At 41.2% G+C, this 16690-nt stretch overlaps 1 long non-coding RNA gene across 2 annotated transcripts in view; it reads left to right on the top strand.

Moving 5' to 3' along the window:
- The first annotated feature begins 736 nt into the window (after window positions 1-736).
- Window positions 737-16690, top strand: part of LOC131380968 (uncharacterized) — a 39058-nt gene continuing 23104 nt past the window's right edge. For both annotated transcript variants that reach the window (XR_009209326.1, XR_009209325.1), the window contains exon 1: window positions 737-801. This is a non-coding gene — a long non-coding RNA (uncharacterized LOC131380968). The remainder of the gene's footprint in view (window positions 802-16690) is intronic.

The raw sequence follows: 16690 nt of genomic DNA, 5'->3' as shown, positions 1-16690 counted from the left end.
ATTGAATGAAAGATACAGAGAGTTCTCAAATGCCCCCATCCCCAACACAGGCACAGCCCCTACCCCACCTCAGATCAACATTCCCCATCAGCGTGGTCTTTGTTACAATTAATAGACCTACACTGACACATCATTATCACTCAGGGTCCACAGTTTATGTGAGGGTTCATAATACTAACTCTTCAGGTGACCTCATCCCAGTCCCTTGTCTTTATGGCTGAAGATTCCCAAATTCCATCTTCAGCCCCAAACTGTTTCCTGGTCTCTGATTTCCTGATGTCTCCATTTGAGTATCTAGTTGATACCTCAAATTCAGCATGTCCAAAATAACTTTTAATTTCTTGATTTCTTCCATATCACAGAAAGTGTCACCAACATTCACTGAAGAGCTCGGGTCAAAATCTGGGCATCATTTCTGATGCCTCTATTTTTCTCAAACTCCCTATTAGTAGATCTTACTGATTCTACCTCCAAAATACAGTTTGAAGGAAGCCACTTTTCAACATCGTCTTCTGCTCCCAATCTTGCTTCCCCCCACCATCAATTTTCCACATAGCAGGATAATCAATGGGAAAATATATATCAGCTAATTAGGCCACAGCTCATCAATACACTCCCCAGCTTCTAATCACATATAGATTGTGACCTCACATGGAATCTATAGCCCAGCAGCCTGCATTCTTCTTTCTGATGTCATCTCCCCCTGGCTCCATGTCAGGCTTTGTTCTCTAGCGGATTGTCCTTCTTACTCTTCCTGGAACAAAGGCCTGCATGGAGCCATTTGCACTGATGCTTCCAAAGGTAGCTACAGAGCTCACTCTCTGCCTTCCAGTGACCCTGTCTAGAATTCCTCCTGCCATCCTTCTTTTCCCATCACTCTCCCTTTCCTATCCTGCTTATTTTTCTTTTCTTTATGCGACATTTATTAACAATTATTTGACATTTGATTTTTTTCTTTTTCCTTTCTTTTTTTTTTTTGACAGAGTCTCCCTCTGTCGCCCAGGCTGCAGTGCTGGGGCATGGTCTCGGCTCACCACAACCTCTGCCTCTTGGGTTCAAGCGATTCTCCTGCCTCAGCCTTTTGAGTAGCCAGGATTACAGGCGTGCACCACCACGCCTGGCTAATCTTTTTGTATTTTTAGTAGAGAGGGGGTTTCACCATTGTTGGCCAGGCTGGTCTCGAACTCCTGACCTTATAATCTGCCTGACTTAGCCTCCCAAAGTGCTGGAATTACAGGCATGAGCCACTGCATCATTTGATTTACTGTGTTATACATTGACAAACAGGATAGTTCACTATCTCCTCTCTAGAGCATAAACTCCATGAGGGTAGGAACTTGGTCCTGTTCACTGTCCCAAGAATTAACACATGTCTATTGAATGAGTGATCAATATCGTTTCTTCAAAAAAAGGAGCTGACCCTTTTATCAGTGGGGAAAGTACGTGACTGCAAGTAACTGAAAACTCAACGAAAACTGGTTTAAGCCTTTAATGGTATGTTTTTAATATAAAATAAAAAGTCTGGAGGTAAAAGGCCAAGCTGAGTGCAGTTGCTCAGGTGTCACCAGGGACCGTGATCCTCGCCCTCCTGCACCACGGTCCCTGACTGTGGCTTTTGTCCTCTGCAGGCAGTGCAGTGTTGCTTTTCCGGGAAGGGCACCACATTCCGGACTAAAGGGAAAAGAGCCTTCTCCTAGGAAGACTTTGCTTTTTTATTTGGCAAAGGGTTTCTGTCTGTCTTTCCTAGCCAGGACTCGAGCTGGGCATGTTTGTAGCTGAAGCTCAGTTCTGCTCTGACAAAACTGAGCTCTGTTAGGAGGGAGGGAAGGGAAAATGTGGAGTTGCAGGCAATGGGCCACAATGAGCCCTGTCTGCTACAGGCTCCGTGGGTGCCTGGCCCTGTGCTACGAGACACTACAGAGATATCCTCTCTGAAGGAATATGTGCTGTAGAGAAGATGGAGGGTAAAAATAATCATCATAAGGAAACCAAAACTCTTGTGAGAACCCAGAAGGAGCTATTGGATACTTGGGCTGTCAATCAGAAAACACTTTGCAAGGCTTATGATTGCATCTTGAGGGAGGCTTGCTAATTGAAAAATTCTGAGAGGGTCTTCCAAGCACAGGGAAGACTATTCACAAAGGCGTGTAGTTGTGAACATCCAGAGCGTGCTTGAAAAAGGAAACTCATTTAAAATATCTGAAGCATAGATTAGCAGTGCCTGAGGGTGGGCAGGGAAGTAGAAACTGTGGGTTACAGAGAACTTTCGAAAGCTTATAGTAGAGGAGTAATAGAATCAACACATTCATTTCTGAAAGTTCAGTCACTTTCCATGAGGAGAAGGCACTAAAGAAATAGAGACTTGAAGCAGGGAGATACATTTGTAGATGATTGTCTTGGTATTAAATCAACCCTCTCCCAAACTCGTATGTTAGGCTCTTGTGTTACAGGTAGGTGTGACTAGATGTGGGCATAGTTCAGAGCAGTGGTCATAATTTCCAATGGCCTACAGACCCTGGAAGGTGATATCTTATAGGAATCAAATCAGATCAGAGGCACAGGGAGTAGTGGGACTGTAGCAAAATGAAGGGTGCACCTCTACTCCCCAACAAAAACATGCAAATTTAATTTAAAACAACATATGAAATGCTGTGCCTAGGAGAATGATCATCGGGACAAATTGAGTCCAATGTTACTGGCTCCAAGCACAAATAGTAGAGTAACCTTTCACTTAAACACATACAGTGACATTCATCATGCAGAATACGGAGGTTTGTACCCCACAGGTTGAACTGGAAACAGAGAAAATGAGATATTCTTGACTCATTTACAAACTCCCATGACTGGCATTGAATTGAACCAACCAGAGGAAGAAACACTCTCAATTAGGGAATTTAATGAAGGAGGCCTGAGTTTGTGTCACTGAGCATGATTTTTGGCAGCACCCACAAATAGCAGGAAATAGAAATGGAAAAAGTCCAGTTTCTCTCAAAAAAACCCGTTTAAACCACAATAACAATACAAGAATTAAAATAATAAAAATAGTTGTTGGTGACTTACAATATGCCAGAATTCTCCCACATGTAATTTCATTCTCATAATATCCCTATAAAAGAAACATCATTTCACCCATTTTATAGATAATAAAACTGAGGCTTGGAGGGGATGTATAATGTACTTGAGGTTACAAAGCTAGTATATGCAGGATATCAGATTTCAGTTAACCCAAGTCCAACACTAGTCCCAATATGTTACGGTTTCCTATTTATGTCCCAGGAGAATAAAACAGTGTTAATCCAAACCCCCTTGCGTTATGCCTAAATTAGTAAGCACTCTGGTTTGAACTTGCTTTCCTTTTGCAAACATTAATGTGCGCCTCTCAGCTGGCAAAAACCACTGCCCCCTTCCCTGTGGAGTCAAGTTAAGGGCTGAATTGAGATGTGTGGTGTAGCCTCACTCTGTTTCATCACGTGCTGAAGAAAAGATAGATCTAGGTCAGATTGAGGTTCCTTTATTTCATGTTTATTGAGAACCTACTCCTTACACGTGTAGTGTCAGCAGAAGAGAATCAATAGCTGTTTTCTGACTGACGATTGACATTTCCACTAAAATTCAGATATTATTACCAATGAGACACCCTCTCCTCTGTGCCCTGGGTGCTGTTTATTTTACTAATCTGGCATTGACCACATTTTACTTGAATTCAGGTGTGCACCTGCCTCTACAGAGAGGAGGCTCCAAGCATCCACATTTCCTAATCCCCGTTCTGGCTCAGAGTAGAGGCTCCATTTTAAAAATAAATGAATAAAAACAAGACAAATAAGCATTCCACTGGGCACCTACCCCCTTCTCTAGACATTGTCTAAGCCACTATCTCATGGCAGAATGAAAAAATTTATTTTCACAGGGAAGAAACGACCACCCGTGGCTTTTTTCTTTCTCCTACAAGGGTGGAGGAGAAAGGGAGAAATAAATAATATACTTTCACAGCCTTCTCATTGTTATTTCTGGGAAAACATAATAAAGCTACAGCTGGCAGGCACTTATTTTTTTCTTAGCATTTAATAATAGAATTAATTGCTAAGTGGAAAGCTTGCAACCCCCTTTCTGTTGTGCGTTGCCCTCTGCTATCATTATGAATAGACGGAAAAATCAAAGCTAATTATCATTCAGAATGTTTGAAGAAATAGACTGAACCACACACACAAAACTCATTTTACCCTCTACCCTGGCCCAGGTTATAAAGTTGAAATATGCACACATACACATACATACACACACTCTAGGGTACCAACAATTCCCACGGATAATTAACTATGCTAATAATTTAGGTTTTTGTGCTGTGACCATTGATGTAGTTTGGCCCTTTCACATAGAGAGGGACCAGAGCCAGTTGGAAGTCAAGGACTTGGGTTACCTCAAGAAGCCCACTACCAAGCAAGCATGCAGCTTATCTTCTCCAAACATGAAATGAGGGACCTCTGAGCTACCAATGCCACCTGGCAATGTGTAGTGTCAAAAAGCAAGAGTGGAGGCCAGAAAAGTGGAAATACAACCCATTTCCCAAATGTGGAAATGCAACCATCTCCTTTTAGAAAGGAAACGGCCGTAGGTAGCGAATAAATACAGGTAAAGGGGAATTTAGCACGGTAAGACCTTTCATGTTACAGGATGATATGCAAACATGACCGAGAAAAGAAAAGGATAGACCGGGCGCGGTGGCTCACGTCTGTAATCCCAGCACTTTGGGAGGCCGAGGCAGGTGGACCACGAGGTCAGGAGATCGAGACCATCCTGGCTAACACGGTGAAACCCCGTCTCTACTGAAAACAAGGGCCTGTAGTCCAGTTAGGAGGCCGAGGAGTGGATGAACCGGAGGGGTTGCAGTGGCGGAGTGGCCATGTCCGCCTGGGTGACAGAGTGAGATCCGTCTCAAAAAAAAAAACGAAAAGGATAATGATAATGATAAGGACATAGGAGATGACGTTCCTCCCTTAGCTACGGATCCATGAAGGCCTTCCAAAAGAGATCTGGAATGAGCATGAGTGATGGCTACTTGCCAAAAGAATAGTTGTTGAGGAAATAGACTGTAAGAATGGAGGTGGTAAAGGTAATTTCCTAAAGGGTTTTTGATGTTATTTAAGGATATCAACGTATAATCTTTAAACAGTTAAAGTCACTGTTCTCAAGTAAATATAGAATAAGCACATGTCAAAGATTCTCTTTGACCCATGAGTGAATGGGTGAACAGTGAGATGCTACACTTAATTCAAAGAGCATTAAGAAGCTCAAAATGAACATAGACACAGCTGGAGTACAGAGCTGGCTAATGTCCAACACAGCCAGCAGCCTAAAAAGTTATAGTATATGTTCTTTCACGTAAGAATTATTTATATATTTAACAGGCAAACTTTTGCAAGTTAACATGCAACTTTAGAAAACAGAAGTCAAGGCGTCTAATTGAAAGGAAACAGTGAAACTCAGTACATCCTTCTAGGTCATGTTTAGGTGGCCTCTGCCATCATATGACATGGAGAGTCCACAGTCTCCAACTCTGAGACTTATTTCCATGTTTTGGATCATTTTTCTGACCATCCATGGGGGTATCCTGTGAGCACTGAAGTGGAAGAAGAGTGGGGCACAGGAATGGAGTGAGGGTGTGCTTTAAGGATGAGCTGCTTGCTGCTGGGTGGAGAATGGTATGGTGGAGACATGGAAAAGTTTTGCTGCATGTGATATTAAGCTTCATTTCAAAACTCTGTCTTTGAAATCTTTAAGGAATTTACATTACTTGCTAATGCATTATAGAGTTGGGTCAAGACGCAAGACAGGCACACAGGGACTGGCTGGGGTCTGCTGGCGGGAGGCATGCAAGCTTCTGTCCCTGCATTACATCATCAGTCCTCAGAAAAGGCCTCTGAAGTGGATCCCATTGTCACCACTTTAGAGATGGAGTAACTGAAATACAGAGAGATTAAGCAAGTCGTGCAAGCTCATCCACACAAGTATCAACCCAGAGTTGAGTCAGTTCTGCTAACCTCTAGCTGGTGCTGCATTTTTTCCATGAACTTTCCAGATGACAAGAGTCAGAAAAATGTAGGCAAACTCTGTCATTCTTCAGCTTTGAAGTAAAGCAGTCTAAGGGTATATTGTGGAATACATTCCCAGAGAGCATGGTCATTTGAAATACCACTCCATAATTTTCCCTTTTTCTATATTTAGTTCCCCCACCCCCAACCTTCACACATCTGCAGCCATTTCATTGGGAGAGCTAAGCTGAAAGACTTGACTTTCTTCCCCAGATAAACAAGGCCACCTAGAACCAGGAATCTTTGATCAGCTTGAATTTCATACTAGACTTTTAGAATTCTGTAGCAAGGCAATAGTTATTTCAAGAGGAAAAGGGGTTTAGCTAGGAACTCTCAATGCTTGCATTTTGCTTATCAGGACTCAAGGCTGTTAAAACTTATCATAGAATAACTAGCAGGGATGGAGGTGAGAGAGGAAGGTGAGAAAGGCAGAGATGAGACCCTTTGGTCCATCTTTCCATTTGGGAGCCTGACCTCTTCTGAGAGGCAGACACTATCTAATAAATATGGGAGGGAGATGCATTTGGGACCATTCAGGTGGGCCCCGGACCCCTGAGCACAGCCTGCGGGGCTGCAAGCCTCAGCTTCTTGTGGTGCCAGTGGGTGGTTGAAGGGGCAGGCTGAGCCATGGCTGAGAGTGAAGTCCAGTCAGCTGGTGGGAAGTCATCCTCCCAGAGTCTCACAAGACAGCTGTGCAGAAAGCTGCTAGGAGTAAGCGGGACTCCCAGTGGGTCACAGGCTGCTTAGAGGACAGGTCAACAACAGGGGCCTAAACAAGAGGGTTCCCAAGCACAGGAAACTTGTAACAAGAACAGTGGAAGATTTTCAGTCGCCATCAATGGGCACCTACCTGTGCAGTATCTGTGCTAACCGGAGCAGGTGGGAGCAGCCACACTCACTAGTCCCACAGCCACCTTTCCATCACATGGTCTTTTCTTACCAATATGTAAGAATTATCTCCATATAATGGGTATGAACTTTTGATGATTGCTTATATGAAGCAAATATCTTTAAAAATTCTTTTTATGGTTTCTTTTGGTTAACATAAAATTTTAATTTTAATGTAGGCTAATTTATCATCCTTATCTTTTAGATTAGTGCCTTTTGTATTCTAGTTAAGGAAGCCTTCTCTACCCCAAGGACATGAAGATACTATCCTACAGACTGTATTATCTTCTAGAAGACTGTTTTGGTTTTACCTTTCATTCTCTATTTTAATATGGTATGAGATAGAATCAAGTTTCATCTATTTTTATAACTGGTCTCAACTTTGTTTATTGAAAAGACCTTTTTTTTGCCCTCTTCTCTATAATTTCACCTCTAACATAAATCAGTGTCCACATAAGTAGACGTTCTTTTTGGTGGATTTTTCTGTCCCGCTGGTGTCTTATCTATCCATATGCCCATGTCACCCTCTCTTCTTTACTGTAAGTGTTTAATAAATTTTGATAGCCATTAGAGTAAGGTTTTCTGTGTGGTTCTTTCTTCAAGAATGCCTTATTCTTGTTCCACTGCATTGCCATATATATTTTAGAATCAACTTTTCAAGTTCCACAAAAGAATATTGTTTGGATTTTGGTTGGAATTGCATTGAATTTTGAGATAGTTTAGGAAGAACCATCATATTTAATTAAAATTTTGAGTCTTCCAATCTGTAAATATGGTATATCTTCCCATTAGAATTTCTTTACCATATCTTTTTATTTATGTTTTAGTGTGCAGATATTGTATATGTATATATTTCTTATTTTTCCTATGTATTTAATTTTTATTCTATTATAAATTATAACTTTTCTCTAAAAATTTTATTTTTAACTCCTGATTGCTGATACACAAAAGTAAAATTGATTTTATGTTTCCACTTTATACCTAATAGTTCACTAAGTTTATTTACAATATTCTATCTGTAGATTCTTTTGAATTTCCTATGTAGGCAGGCAATCAAATTATCTCTGAAAAATGGTGTTTTAATTTTTTTCCAAATAATATAACTTTAATTTCTTGCCTCTCCTTTTGACATAGACTGAAACCTACAGTAAAAAGTTTAATAGAACTTCCCTCAGATCAGAAAAGAAGGCTTACAATCAATAACTAATAAGGCCAGTATTCACTATTAGTGTTTTCCCATAACCCTTTATCAGGATTTCTCCTGGGTTGCTCAGATATTTTTTCCCCTTCCTTCCTTTTCTTTCTTCTTTCTTTCTTTCTCCTTCTTTTCTTTTCTTTTTTTTTTTTTTTTTTTTTTTTTTGAGAAGGAGTCTCGCTCTTTCACCCAGGCTGGAGTGCAGTGGCACGATCTTGGCTCACTGAAGGCTCCGTCCCCCGGGGTTCACGCCATTCTCCTGCCTCAGCCTCCCGCGTAGCTGAGACTACAGGCGCCCGCCACCTCGCCCGGCTAAATTTTTTTTTTTTTTTTTTGTATTTTTTAGTAGAGACGGGGTTTCACCGTGTTAGCCAGGATGGTCTCGATCTCCTGACCTTCTTTTCTTTTCTTTTCTTTCTTCCTTCCTTCCTTTCTTCCGAGTGTTGAATTTTATCCATTTCCTTACATCTCTTGAGATGATCATGATTTTCCTCCTAGATTATCTTAATGCCATCAATTATAATTGATTTAATATATTAAATCTTGCATGTTGAATACAAGTAACTTAGTAGTAATATAGTATCATTTTATACATTCCTGGATTTGTTTCATATTATTTATTTAGGATTTTTACATGGGTATTCAACAGTGCAATTGACCTACAATTTTTTCTTTCTTGCTATGTCCTTGTTTCAGAACTAAGGCTATGGTGGTTCCTAAGAGAAGTTGAGGTAACCTCTCACTTTGCCTTTTCTCCAGAAGAGTTTCTTTTACTTTTTTTAATCACTTTTTTTGTGTAGACACATTTATCTATATATTTATAATGTCTGTGCTTCTTCATGCCTATCTGAATCATTACCTCTGCACTTAGGATTTTCTTTCCCCTAAGACACCTTTAGCACTTACTTTTTTCAGGTTTGCTAGTGACAAATTCTCTCAGATGCAGTTTAAATGAAAATCTCTTCATTCTAGAAGGATAATTCTTACATAATATAAAGTTTCATGTTTGTAGTTTTTTTTTTTATTTTTTTTTTTGAGACGGAGTCTCGCTCTGTCACCCAGGCTGGAGTGCAGTGGCGCGATCTCAGCTCACTGCAAGTTCCGCCTCCCAGGTTCACGCCATTCTCCTGCCTCAGCCTCCCGAGTAGCTGGGACTACAGGCGCCCGCCACCACGCCTGGCTAATGTTCTGTATTTTTAGTAGAGGCAGGGTTTCACCGCGTTAGCCAGGATGGTCTCGATCTCCTGACCTCGTGATCTGCCCGCCGCAGCCTCCCGAAACGCTGGGATTACAGGCGTGAGCCACTGCGCCCGGCCTTGTAGCTCTTTCTTGCAGTACCTTGAAGATATCACTCTAATCACTTCTGGTTTCCTTTTTTTAACTGAAAAGTCAACTGTCAGTCCATTTTTTAAGTAATTAGAAAGTAATCTCTCTTTTTAAATCTGTTTTTAAGAATTCCTCTTTGGCTTTGATTTTTTAGCAGTTTTGCTGTGAAAGCCTTCAAGGTGCATTCTTTTTATTTATTCTGCTTGAGGTTCTTATGGATTCTTGAATTTCCTGCTTCACGTCTTTTTTCACTTTTGAAATTTTTTCATCCATTATCTCCTCAAATATTGAGTTTGTCACTTGCTCTCTCTTGTCTTCTGGGATTCCTACTTCATGAATTTATTTTAATTTCATTTTGTCTAATTTGTTGCTTATTATCTTTTCTGTGTTGACTAATTCTCTGTTCAGTATGTCTAATCAGCTGTTAATCACATACATTGAGTTTGTAATTTTGCTTATAATATTTTTGATTTTTAAACTTTCTATTTGTTTCTTTTTAATAAATCTGCTATGTCATCTTTATAGTATTTCAATGTCTCTACCAAAACTCTCAGTCCTTTTTTGTGTGTATGTGTTTGTTTGTTTGTTTTAGCATTTTGTAACATAGTAATCATAATTATTTTAAAATATGTGTCTGATTAATACTTGGAAGCTCTGTGGTTTTATAATTGGCCTGTATTCTCTTTAGTTCTTGTACATGTTGTCTTGTTTCTTCACTTGCTTTTTTTAAATTGAAATATTGTTTGTATAAATTTTTTGAGACTAGGATGATATTCTCTTCCTATAAAGAGTATCTCTGTGCGATGCATCCTTACTCTTGTGAAAAGCTCATTGAGTTCTAATGCAAGTAATCTACATGTTAATTATGGACCCAATGGTCTTACATGAATTGGTCAAACAGACTGTTCAATTTCTTGCCCTCAGAGCCAACTTTTTCCATATCGACCAAACTCCTAAAGGAGAAGTGGCTCGAGAAGTTGAGCTTTTAGCCCTTTGCATATCTGTTTTCTCCATAATCTGGACCCGGGACATTTTTTACTTTCTTACAAATTTCTAATGCCACGAAGACACTTAAAAAACATATATATTTCCAGCTTTTCTACTTTCTTTACAGTAAATGGGTAACTTTGAATTACCAAATCTGCCATTACTTGAAAAAGAGGTCAAAAATTGTTTTTATCAGTGAAATTTGTTGTATTCGAGATACATGAATTATCTAAGATGTTTTGGAGACATTCCTCCTCCTTATATGAACACAGTTAAGTAGCTGGGGAGCCCTCTGGGCTTCATCATTAGGAATAGCAACTCAGCTTACTTGCTAAGTGTCTATGTTCAGGTATTAGCCTAATGCTAAATGACGAGTTAATGGGTGCAGCACACCAACATGGCACATGTATACGTATGTAACAAACCTGCACATTGTGCACATGTACCCTAAAACTTAAAGTATAATAATAATAAAATTTTTAAAAAAAGCTCTTGGTCACTTGGTTCATCTTTATAGTCAGGTCATTCTTGTGGCTAGAATATTACTGCTTTTGCCTCATATAAGCTTTTAATGCAGAGTATTAATGGGGCACCAAATAGACAGAGCTGGAATTCCATTGAGCCCCGAATGCAGGTAGCAATGCTGCTCTGTGTTTGCATATGATAAAAGCCAATCTATATGCTGATGTACTTCCATGAAACTTGATAGAGAGGTTATGGCTGCAGAGAAAACTCACCTGTCTGGCCATATCTACTGAAAATTGCCTCATATTTGTGTACAACTAAATTGGCAAGCTTGAAACAGGATTTAGAAATATCTTTATGTAGTACACAATCAATAGTCAAAGATTAGCTGGGACTAGTAAGATGAAGTCTAAAACATGGAGGAGCCTTTTCCATAAGGCATATCTGGGTAAGAGCAACGCAGGAACTATGGTGGGAATCGGGAGAATTGTGTGAGAGAGGAATCCTGCTAGGGCCAGAACAGACATGTTCTTTACTCTCTTAGTGTGGGCTAAGGATATTCATCAACATTTAAGGAAATGTATGGGACCTATAAAACTGGTATAAAATGCCAAAGGAAGAGACAAAGCTGACACGAAACGAGAGACATATTACAGTGGAAATGGGCAAAATAAGGAATGAAGTAGGCAGAATTCTAGAATGGCCTCTAGTTCCTGTTCCCCTCTGTAATCCCCTGACCTCCTGCCCCAGATGTGTTAGTTGGAGAGGGTAGGTTGTGACTATGGTGAGATATCACGCACAGGATCCTATTGTGTTAGATAGCAGAGGGGAAGGAATTTTGCACATATAATTAAAGTTCCAAATCAGTTGTTTTTGAGTTTATAGAGAGTATTGTGGGTGGGCCTGTCTTGATTAGGTGAAGATCCTTAAAAGGAGGTCTTGCCCCTTTCTAGAGTTTCTCCTGCTGGCTTTATAAAAAGCACACCACCAAGACTTCTACAGGTGTAAGGAAACAAATCCTGGCAACAGCCATGGGAAATGGTGAGGCGCTCCAGCCTCAGATGAGCCCCAGCCCCATGGAGACGCCTTGACTGCAGCCTTGGGAGAACCTGGGTAGAGGACCTGGCTGAGCCACGCTTCTGGGGCCCCTGACCCACAGAAACTGACATGATGAGTGTTTCTTCTTTTATGCTGCTAAATTAGTGGTAATTTCTATTTCTATTGGCAATAATAAAAAACTAATAGAAGGAATTACAAATTCAATAACAGAAATTAAAAATATTAAGAAACAAGATCATTCAGAAATTATTGTTGAAAACTAAACAATATCGTAGCCAACTAAAAGATGAATAGAAATTAATAATTCAAAAATGGGTAAATGAAAATATTAATAACAAAAGGGCAAACAAAAGTCTTAATCATTAGAGATTTTAAAAATATAAAAATTGCCTCTGGAATCACTCCTGGACCAAAGAAGGATTTAAAAAAATTAATACAGACTATTTAAAAAATAATAACCTTGAGGCTATTATGCATAAACATTGTAGAAGCGTAAATATTCTACTCCAAGTTACAGTTATAACCCTAAGTATTTTTATTATTAAGCCTTAATGATGAATAAAACATTTAACTCAGATGTTTGGTAAGAGAACAATATTAAATTAATGAAAAAAAGTTGAAGAATATATTTAAGACAAAAGCAGGCATTAACAAATTAGAAAAAAAGAAATGTGAAATATGTAAATATCAAGAGTTGTATCTTTAAGGAAAATAATAAAGCATATAAACCCTGACAGATCTAACTAAGCAAAACAAATAGAAAGAAAGCATAATACATTCAAATAGGAATACAAGCAGAGGATCTATAATCTGAAACACGGAAAAAAATTCAAAAACTGAATGACCTGAATATCCTTTTAAATCTATCTTAATAAGCCATGCCCATTTAATATCTATATCATTATATGTCTCTTAATAATCTCCTTAATCTATCTCTTAACAAGTTTTTTTTTTTCATTCTTTTGTGCTTTCCAAATTTCATGTTTAGTCTGCATTATGTTTAAAATAAGAAGAAAATTGTAGCATCATTTGGGGCCCATCTTCCTCTCCCAAATCCTAAAGAACCAGGAGGACTGGAATTCATTTTTTCTCTTCCTATGAAAACTCGGGTGAGCCTCTCACCTTCCTGGGCCTCCATGTAAAAAGTGAATAATCTCAAGGACCCACGGGATGGAAGGCAGTCCTTTTGCTCACCGCCTCCTAATCTCAAGGACCCACGGGATGGAAGGCAGTCCTTTTGCTCACCGCCTCCTAATCTCAAGGACCCACGGGATGGAAGGCAGTCCTTTTGCTCACCGCCTCCTAATCTCAAGGACGCACGGGATGGAAGGCAGTCCTTTTGCTCACCGCCTCCTGATCTCAAGGACCCACGGGATGGAAGGCAGTCCTTTTGCTCACCGCCTCCTCGTGCAGTCAGGATAATCAGGGCTCACTGTCAGGTGTCTTGGAGACCACGTTCCCGATGGGTTTCTTGGTTAGCTGGGAGCTAAGCAGAAGCCCTTTGGTGCCAGCCCTGCTAATAAAAAATCTCCCAGAAACTAGAAATGGAAAAATGTTTCCAGTTATGAATTTGAGAGATGAAATCACACATCTAGAGAAAACGAGCCCACACCTGGAAAGAAGACTGCCTGGAACTAATGGAGGGGAGGCTGCAGAGGAGGACAGCATCCCTTAGGACGGCCCCAGGGCTCTTTATCCTGTGGCCTTTTACCTGTTGTAAGTGTAGGAAGCCACGTGTTCTCATTTGTGCTTGATGGTGTATTTCACAAAGCCCCTGTCTCTGTGAGGACGTGCAACTCTCCAGAAGGATGTTTTGAAGACGAAACAGGATGGAACACAGTCCCACCATACTTCTTGCCTGGGGCAGTGGTAGAAAATGCACAGGCTCCCAAGCCCCTCAGAATAGGGTTAGGTTCAAGAGTGATGTTCAAAATATCTATCAGCCACTGAGGCCCAGGAACCACATAATCAGAATAGACCACAGCGTTTGTCCTGATGTTGGGTCCCAGAGGCCTGTGCAGTACCAGGATGTACCCATTAGTTGGTGGATTTAGGTGCCGTTTGGAATTTCCAAGGCAGGTAGCGGAGAAAGACAAGGGGCTGTGGGGCTAGGGAGAAGGGGTTCAGGGAGCTTGGAGAAGTGGTGATTTGCCAAGCTGTGTAAAGCGTGCATTTCAAGATCTTGGCAGCCAGTGTGTCCGATGGGAATTCCATTATGGTTAGTGACCTCCTTCGTCTCCCCAGACCCACATTTATAATCATCACAATGTGGATCACAGTCTACTGTAATGGTCTGATCATGTGCCTAATGCCCCAACCAAGTAAAAACACTTTAAAGACAGGAGTTATGTCCTTTTAATAAGTGCACCCAATGTCAAGAGTGATACCTGCCTGGTTTCTGTTTCATGCCTGGAGAATTCGCATTAGTGAGTCGAGGAGAGCCGTCAAGGTGTCAGGGCAGGGATGGTGGGCACAGTAGGCAGCCTGTGGCCGGTGTCTTGCCATGGTGAGGAGGCATGAGTCTCCACCAGGAAGCAGGGCCGTGGGAGGCCAGCTAAGGCATGGATCCCACCCTCAACCCCCAGAGTGGCTCCCATGCTCCATCCGGGTGGCAAGAGAGAATGGCCAATGCCAGCAGTCAGTTCGGGACTCTGCCTCCATTGCTGTGTTTTCCCAGCTTTCTGTGCAGATCCTGGAGCATCCAGAGGCAGCGTAAAGCCGGGGAGAGAGGAGGAGGAGGAAAGATGGAAGAGACCGCACTCCTCCTTCCTCCAAGGCTCCAGGAGAGGAACAGCTCCCTGGACTGGAAGGTTCCAATTAGACAGTACTAGTCTTTTAAAATAGCTGACGATGACTCTTAATTATCTAAAATAATTATATATAATTGAGATCTGGCACAGGCTGGAGAAAGAAATCAAGCTTTTTATATTTGTCCCCTCATTGAGTTTAGCTCACTTAATCCACTGGATACACATCTACCCTTACAACAAATACTTACTGAGAAACTATTACAGATAAGACACGGTCCTGAGGAGCAAGGGCCTGAGGATACAAATTGTTCAATGATCTCTAACCTCTGACACCTCAGCCCAACAGTGGGAATGGTGGCTCAGCAACTCAATACAGCATAACACCAAGAGGGCTGTCATAAAAGGACAAACACATTAAAAGTTACTATGGAGAAGGATGAAGGTAATTGTCTAGGTGTCTGGCAGCCGTGGCCTCTGCCCTTGTGTGCCCGTGCTGTGGTCTCCACTAACACCCCATGATGGGAAATGCCCCAGGAGACTGATCCTGCCTGTGGGTAGGGGGTGCTTTTGAAGAAAGTGAGATGGAAACAGACTAGCTAGGAAGCCACTGGATGTGGGGCAGGATGGTGCGTAGGGACAAATAGAAAAGACAAGAACCCATTTTGATAGAATTGCTCACTGGGAACATCTCTTTTTATGAATATCAAACTAATCCTCCAAGTCAGCCTGGAGTGGAGAGTGGCCAGTGGGAATGCATGCCGCGGAAATTGCTTAATTAAAGGCATGATATCCTGTGTTCATTTAATGCGTTAGTTCATGGTCACTGTTTCTTATCTCACAGCAAGGTCCAGGCCTCAGCATCATGCAGAGAACACTGCATCATCCAGAGGCCAGCACCAGAGCCTCCTGGGTAACTGCAGGAAGGGGTCCTCATCTTGGTGGCCCCAAGTAGAACACCTTTCAGATGAATGCCCCCACCTATAGGGTGGGTGTATGGAAGGTGAAGGAGAAGCAATCACACTTATGGTTTCAGGACTCAGGGAAGATAAAAAAGCAGAGGTGACTGAGCGTCTGGGGAAGAAGGTGATAAACAGCTTCTCAGAGCTTGCAGCACAGACAGCTCCATTCATAACCTGTTAAATGGAAGCTCAGGAATGCTTTCAACAAGCGGGGACATCTTATCTGCAGCACGGATGAGAAATTTCACTCACAACAAAGCTCAGCATAGAAAGGGCTCTTATCTCAGAGTCCAGAATGAGGATATTAGTAACACTGCCTGCTTCTTTCTCAAACCCTATTAGCGTCAGGTAATAGGTTTCACCAATGGCTTTTAGCATTTGCTCAGCTGCAGAGAGCTACTGAAAAAGAAAGTTTCTTTGGAAACAAGAAGACTTATACTGAGAAACATTACCCAATCATTGAGGTTGCTATTGATTCAGGTATTTATGAATAGTTGCCTGGAAAGCACTTCTGTAGAGTGAGTCAGGCTTTTCCCCTTCACTTTTGTTATGAAGATGAGAGTAGTTGCTTCTGGGCAAGGTTTCAGGAAGCCTCACACACACACACACACACGCAACTGTGTATGTGTGTGTTTCTGTGAATGTAACATGTCTTTATGATTTTATGCTTTACTGAAATCATTTGAAACTAAGGGAATACACTTCTAGGGATCCCTGAAGTTCATGAATTTGTATAGAAGACATCTGTGGCTTTTTAAAATTTGTACTGGAGAGGAGGGTCATGCTCTAATTAATGACACAAGTAAATATACAAAGCACTTCTGCCTACATTACTGGAGAAAAGGCCTGAAAGAGGTAGGTGAGAGCTACTCTTTCTGTAAGGCTGGAGCAAACAACAAATGCAAAAGCCCTGAGTCAGGAACGTTCCTGAGATGCTCCAGAAATAGCCAGGAGGGCAGTGTGGATGGAGCA

The sequence above is a fragment of the Hylobates moloch genome, unplaced genomic scaffold (genome assembly GCF_009828535.3).
Source record: "Hylobates moloch isolate HMO894 unplaced genomic scaffold, HMol_V3 SCAFFOLD_13, whole genome shotgun sequence".
Classification (NCBI taxonomy): Eukaryota; Metazoa; Chordata; class Mammalia; order Primates; family Hylobatidae; genus Hylobates; species Hylobates moloch.
The sequence above is the reverse complement of the archived record's forward strand: the minus strand, read 5'-3'. Positions and strand labels throughout refer to the sequence as shown.